At 35.0% G+C, this 6611-nt stretch overlaps 1 long non-coding RNA gene across 1 annotated transcript; it reads left to right on the plus strand.

The window, feature by feature from the left end:
• Window positions 1–324: 324 nt before the first annotated feature.
• On the plus strand, window positions 325–4708 carry LOC311081059. Its single transcript, XR_014605786.1, has 2 exons — window positions 325–417; window positions 4031–4708. It is a non-coding gene; the product is annotated as an uncharacterized lncRNA (long non-coding RNA).
• The last annotated feature ends 1903 nt before the right edge of the window (window positions 4709–6611 follow it).

Here is a 6611-nt window from a genome sequence, read left to right on the forward strand (position 1 = left end):
AATACAAAATAAGATTTTTATACTTCTTACCATTTTAATGCATGTATTTGTAGGGATGTCACGATACTAGAAATCTAGTAGTTAGTACGAACAAAAGTATTCGAGACCACAGAGAAAAAAAATGTGTGTAATACACTGTTCGCTTTGGTTGAGTGGTTATTGACTGAAGACTGTTTCTCAGAGAACTTGCGAGTACATTATAGTTTAAAATCGTTTAAATTTATAAATTGGGATGATGTAAAACGATGTGCCATAAAGTCATGTGGATACTTTGAAGTCAGTTGTGCATTTTGAGAGCATAATATATAAAATATATAATATTTTTCTCAAATGTAATGCTTTTGTTTTAATCAAATTGTGTGTTTTTTTTTTCCTTTTTCTTTTATGTTGCAGAAGACTGTGAAACCTGATTTTGAGGTAAGATGTTACTTTTTTGATAAAATATAGTAATAACAGTCAATAGTGTATAGTATAAGGAAACATTTGGATAAAGTTGTGAATGTTTAACAAAAATATTATTTGTATGGCTGCAATAATCAACAATGAATGTCATTATTGATTACCAGGGCTGGGTATCAATTCAGATTTTACAATTCGATTCGTAAGCTGTCAATTCGATTCGATTTGGTTTTCGATTTTGATTCTAAATTCGATTTTGATTCCACTCAATGAATAGCCTATATATTTAATACAAATCCTATATTTATAAAAAAAGAAAAGTGAACATAAGTTTACAAGTGGTTAATTATTAAAAATAAATTTTTTTAAGCAACAAACCTGTATATTAAACTCTTTTTATTTTATGTACACTTGGGTACATTAAAACAGAACACAACTCTATATTTCAATTGCATACAATGAATGGACAGAATTTTGATGCTAGATGAAAAATTGATGCTGAAAATTGGACAAGTCAGAACAGTCGCATGCCTTGATCAAACAGGTTAACAATCCTTATAAAGCCATTAAAAAAAACTTGCATATATTTATCTGTCTAGGTAGGACATATATAGCCTGGCTCCGCCCTCCTGCGTACTTCCGCTCAATTTCATTTTCCTTCAGTACTACGTCTGGGACTGCTGTATATTCTTGGGTTTCCAGAAACAAATTTTTTGTAGGACCAATCAGCGAATAGAGGGAGTGGCTGAGAACGATGGCGTTGATGTGATCTCACACATGACTAGCGTCGGCCAATAGTGAGCCTACGTGTGACGTACAACACAGACGCGCTGCTCTATCAAGACTCGAGGAACAGAGAGAAGGAAATTAATAGTGGAATAAAGTTGTTATTTTTGTTTGTTTTTGCGCACAAAAAGTATTCTCGTCGCTTTATATACTTTATAAAAGAAAGACATCTTATTCTAAACGTAATCCTCTGATCATTCGGACGACCACACGTTAGCGATTGGCTGTGGCAGATCCTGAGTGACTCTGGACAGATCCAATAGTTTTGAACTTTAACAGAGAACCCGCCTACAAGGAAGTAAACGTTTCTCAATGGAGAGAGGCCAGACTCAATGTACAAATGAAATGTACGAGAGTCTGGTAGAACCAGGCTAGGACATATAGGCCTACAGAAATTTAATAAAGTTGTCAAACAGTCTGTGATGCATTCATTATAGACTAATCCTTATTAAAGTTACAAAAGTTATTTAGTCAATAGCTGTGAGTGTTTTTATGTTCACTTTTTTCTTTGATTAACTTTAACGACAGAGATAATTACTGGCTACTGTGTACTGTCCCTTTAAGAGACCAACCGCTGCTGTCAGAGACGCGGATCTCACACGCGCCTCATTCACGTTCACCATAACTGCTCTTATGTTATTAAGATACTCGACAAAAAGACATTTTGGCATAATTCTGTGTGTTATTGTTCGTTCAAACGCGAAAGTGAACTATTCTGGGCTGTCTTGTGCGCACGCATGATATCAGCGCGAGTCTTTCGGTGTGTCACACAGGACATTCACGTCTCATAATTGCGTAGGGTTGACAGCGCGATTGCGATATGATTAATTATGCATCACTAGTTGAGGTTATTTTATGATTAAGATAAAACAAACAAATCTTACAGCATTAATGGCGTTGTAAAATGGAGTTTGCAAGCCTATGAACAGTGGAGGAAAACTAATACTGGCTTTAGGGTAATAGATAAATAAATATGGAAAAAAATCGATTCGTGGCCTTTGAGAATCGATTTTGAATTGACCACATTTTGAAAAACGATTAATCGAAAAATTAAAATTTTTGCCCAGCCCTATTGATTAGTCATCAGTGCATGTAAAGCTTCATTCAGTTGTCAAATTACAGTTCTGAATAATGCATTTCTGTGGAGAAAATAACAGAGGAAACAGAGTGAGCTTCTGCTGTAAACATGCGTGATCCAAGCTGATCAAAACATGAGGAAAAATTATTTCTAGCTTAACTAATGCATTAACATAATGTTAAAGGATTAGTTCACCTAAAAATGAAAATTTCCTGATAATGTGAAATAGTATATATACATTTTTTATTTTTTTTTGTAAATGATTGAACAGTTCGCTAGATAAGACCCTATTCCTAAGCTAGGATCGTGCGGAGCCATTTGTTGACACGTTTATATTCTAGCACAAACAAACTTATATATATATATTTTATATGCCATGTGCAATGTATATCTATTTCATACCACAATACTGTTATATGGTAATTTTATTTGATGAATACATACTCTAAATCCATTAAATTCAGGAACACTGAATAAACCACTTCATACATCACCCAGTCTTTAAATGAAGTAGGCTATTGTCATGTGATGTTTGGAGGAGCAGCATATATTTTAACGAGAAAATGACATATCTGGCAATCCCGTTGTTTCATTTGTCCTGTCACAGATACTGTCCGGACAGTAAGGTTCAGTTTTTCCATGTTTCAGAAGTGATTCTACGTAGGCTATACTGGGTTAACACAACGCTTTTCCACTCAGGGGGAAAGGATTGTTTTCCCCCACGCCAACCCCACCCAGCTATAACACGACACACCGATCATTTCTATTAGAGACAAAGAGTTAAAATTCAGAGCAAAAAATATAAATTTTGCTGAAATATCTGTTGTTGGACGTTAAATTTAGGTTTAAAAGTCACCATGTAATTACATTCTTTTTATGAGAGTAGCAACTATAAAAGAACAATAGCATGCAATTGAATATAAATGTTAATTAGGAAAACTAATGTTTGTCCTTGCAGAACATTTGTCTTATCTGTTAACAAAAAAAAATTCTTTATTGTTATCTTCATTTTTAATTTAGAGATATAAACTTTTGCTTTATAACTCATATAATGTATATCATAGATATATTCACTATATATGTTTCCGGGCAGGATGTGGTATTGTGTGTTTTGTCAATAAAAGTAAATTGGGGAAATGTATTTAAAATCTAATAAGAGGATAAAGGTCTTAACTGTTATAAAGATGTAAATAAAATGAAAAAACTTGGTTATACTGACATCTAGTGGTAAAACTAAGTAAAACAGGGTCGTGCAAGCTGGTTGCTTTTAGAAGTGCTTCAGATAATACGGTTATTTCTGGGGATTCAGAGCATGATGCATTGCTGATTATGGTATTAGTGCACTCACATTATGTTCTTTAAAATACAAAGTTTATTTACAAGCATATTTACTATGTAGATTTATGATATTATCTTTGTTACATATGTGTAAAATTAATTTAGTTCTGTGTTGGTATTATGATAAGCTAATGTGTCATCTAAATAGTTGCCAGTTATTATTCTGTTATGTAGTTTTAAACTCAAAACATTTTATAATCCAATAAAGTTAATGCTTATATATTTTTAAAATCTTTGCATATAAAAACATTGTATCTGATAAATACCAAATTAAACATTGAAATGCAAAATTATCATCATTAATAGAATATCTTGTTTTAATGTGAACAAACACGAATGCATTTTATTTTTAGATGTTTTATTCTTTATTGTACTGTTTGTGAATTGTGATGCAATAATGTGTAATTTTATTTGTTTTTGTGTGTACAGATGCCTCGTACAAAGCAAGCCCGGCGCTCCCAGGCCGCAAAGAAGAGGATGGCAGACCGGATGGCTGCTGATCCTGAAGAGGCTCTGCCACCTCTTAAAAAATTGGCAGAAGTAACAGAACGTTGTGTACATCACAACGGGGCTATAAAACTTGGTCATAACAGTGGTCATAACAGTGGTCTAACAAGTGGTCTAACAAGTGGTCTAACAAGTGGTCTAACAACTGGTCTAACAACTGGTCTAACAACTGGTCTAACAACTGGTCTAACAACTGGTCTAACAACTGGTCTAACAACTGGTCTAAACAATGATGCTAAAAACACGGATCATAATAGTACCGTTAACATGACCATGAAAGCTGTTTCTGATTTGTGTCCACAGAAATCGTACATCAGAGGCTCTTTCCATCAGGGTGCAAAGTGTTTTGGCGACAATAGCGGCAGGCAATGTGCAGCAAACAGTTTAACTGCAATCTTGATGTGTAAGGTGAAAAATGTGTTGCAATGGACCTCGAGTGACCTGAATGATGTTCTGATGCGTGGAGATGACCTGTACAGTGCCATGAGAGACACCGGCAAAATCAACGATCCTGTGAATGGCTACATAGAAGTTGCTGAGCTGCCTGACACACACACACTGAATGATTGTTGTTTTTCAATAAACTATTCTTCTGTGTCATATACTGGGTTGTTTGGAATTAATCGATACGATGAAGGTCTGCAAGGTGTTGCCATGTCATTTGATGATGCATTACATGAAGCATTCCAGAGGTTTGATGCATGTTTGGTAAACATAAGGCAAACAATATGTGCAGCTGTCAGACAAGGTTCATGGTATGCAGTGATTGATCCGCATGCACGACTCGGTGATGGAACAGTTTCAGCTCGTGGTAAGAGTGTAGTGGTTTTCCATCCTAGCATAACCTCTTTGGGCATTCATTTTAAGAGACTGGGTGCATCTTTGAAAGCATATAATCGTCTATTTGAGCTAACTGGGGTGCAGGCAAATGTGATTGACAAACACAGTCAGCATGATCGATTGGTGTGCCATCCAGTGGTGGAGGAAAATACTGAAGCAATAAGAGTGAGTAAAGGTGTAAACTCAGAAATGGCAAGTTGCAGTCACTCTATGACTGATTTCATGAGCACAGATCAAATACTTATGAATGAAACATGTACACAAGAGAACACTGGAATATCGCCTGAATTCCCAAGCAATGAAAATGCAGCTGATGTTGAATTTATTTCGCAAACTGACAGTGTTTCTTTGACTGATTTCACAAGCACAGATCAAATAAAGAAAACGGGACTGTTTTCTTCCTGCCCTAATGAAGATGCCTCTGAAGTTGAATTCATTACTCAAACTGACAGTGTTTCTTTTCAGTTTAATCCATTAATAGTACAGCAACAAAAAACTATTTGCTTGAAGCTGAACATTGTACACGTTGTAAACGAACAGAATAATCCAAATGAGGTTGTTGAAATGGCTGAACCTTGTGAAACCAAAGAAATTGTGGGTGACGGTAACTGCTTTTTCAGAGCGGTAGCTTATGCTGTAAGTGGAAGTGAACGAGAACACAGAAAACTGAGGCGTGCTGTTGTATCACACATACTGCAGAATGAAGGAAGGTACACTCAGTATCTTAGACAAGGACACAGTTCAGTTGTAAACTATATCAACACTTCAAGAATGAAATATGTTGGAACTTGGGCAACAGAGCTGGAAATACAAGCAGCCAGTGATTTAATTGGTGTGGACATATTTACATACAGTCAAGAGAAGTGGCTTAAATATTCAGCCTTAACTGTCTCAAATAGACATAGCTGTCAATTCAATGGGATTTACTTAAAACATGTAAATAGCTGTCACTATGAAGTTGTTGTATGTGTAAAAACAACAGATGGTAACTGTGCTTCCATTTGTAAATCATCATTTGAAGCTTCAATGTGTCATGCATCATTAAAAGCTAACTCAGACCCACGTAAGCTTTATAGAGAGAAAGTCCTATATAGTAGCAATCATGACTTTAAAGAGGAGAAAAAAATGAATGTAAACAAAAGATATCATGAGGATAAAACTTATAAAAAGAAACTAAAGACAGCCAGCACTGAAAAGTACGAGAAAAACGAACACCATAAAAAAAAAGTAAAAAATTATAGCACAGATAAATATAAGTCAGATTATTTGCATCAACAGGCTCTAAAAAAGTACAGTATTCAGAAGTATTCCACAAATGAAACACATAAAGTCAAAGTTAAGAAGTACAGTGTAGACAAGTACAGTGACAATACCGCATTCAAGGAGGAAGTGAAAAAGTACAGTGTAGACAAGTACAGTGACAATACCGCATTCAAGGAGGAAGTGAAAAAGTACAGTGTAGACAAGTACAGTGACAATACCGCATTCAAGGAGGAAGTGAAAAAGTACAGTGTAGACAAGTACAGTGACAATACCGCACACAAGCAGGCAGTGAAAATGTACAGTGTTGAGAAATATAAGGAAAACGAGATACACAAATGTAAAGTGATTGATTATAACAAAGAGAAATATAAAAATGATATTAGTTTTGCCAATACTATTA

The sequence above is a fragment of the Abramis brama genome (genome assembly GCF_963993115.1).
Source record: "Abramis brama genome assembly, chromosome: 4".
In the NCBI taxonomy this organism is placed as follows: domain Eukaryota; kingdom Metazoa; phylum Chordata; class Actinopteri; order Cypriniformes; family Leuciscidae; genus Abramis; species Abramis brama.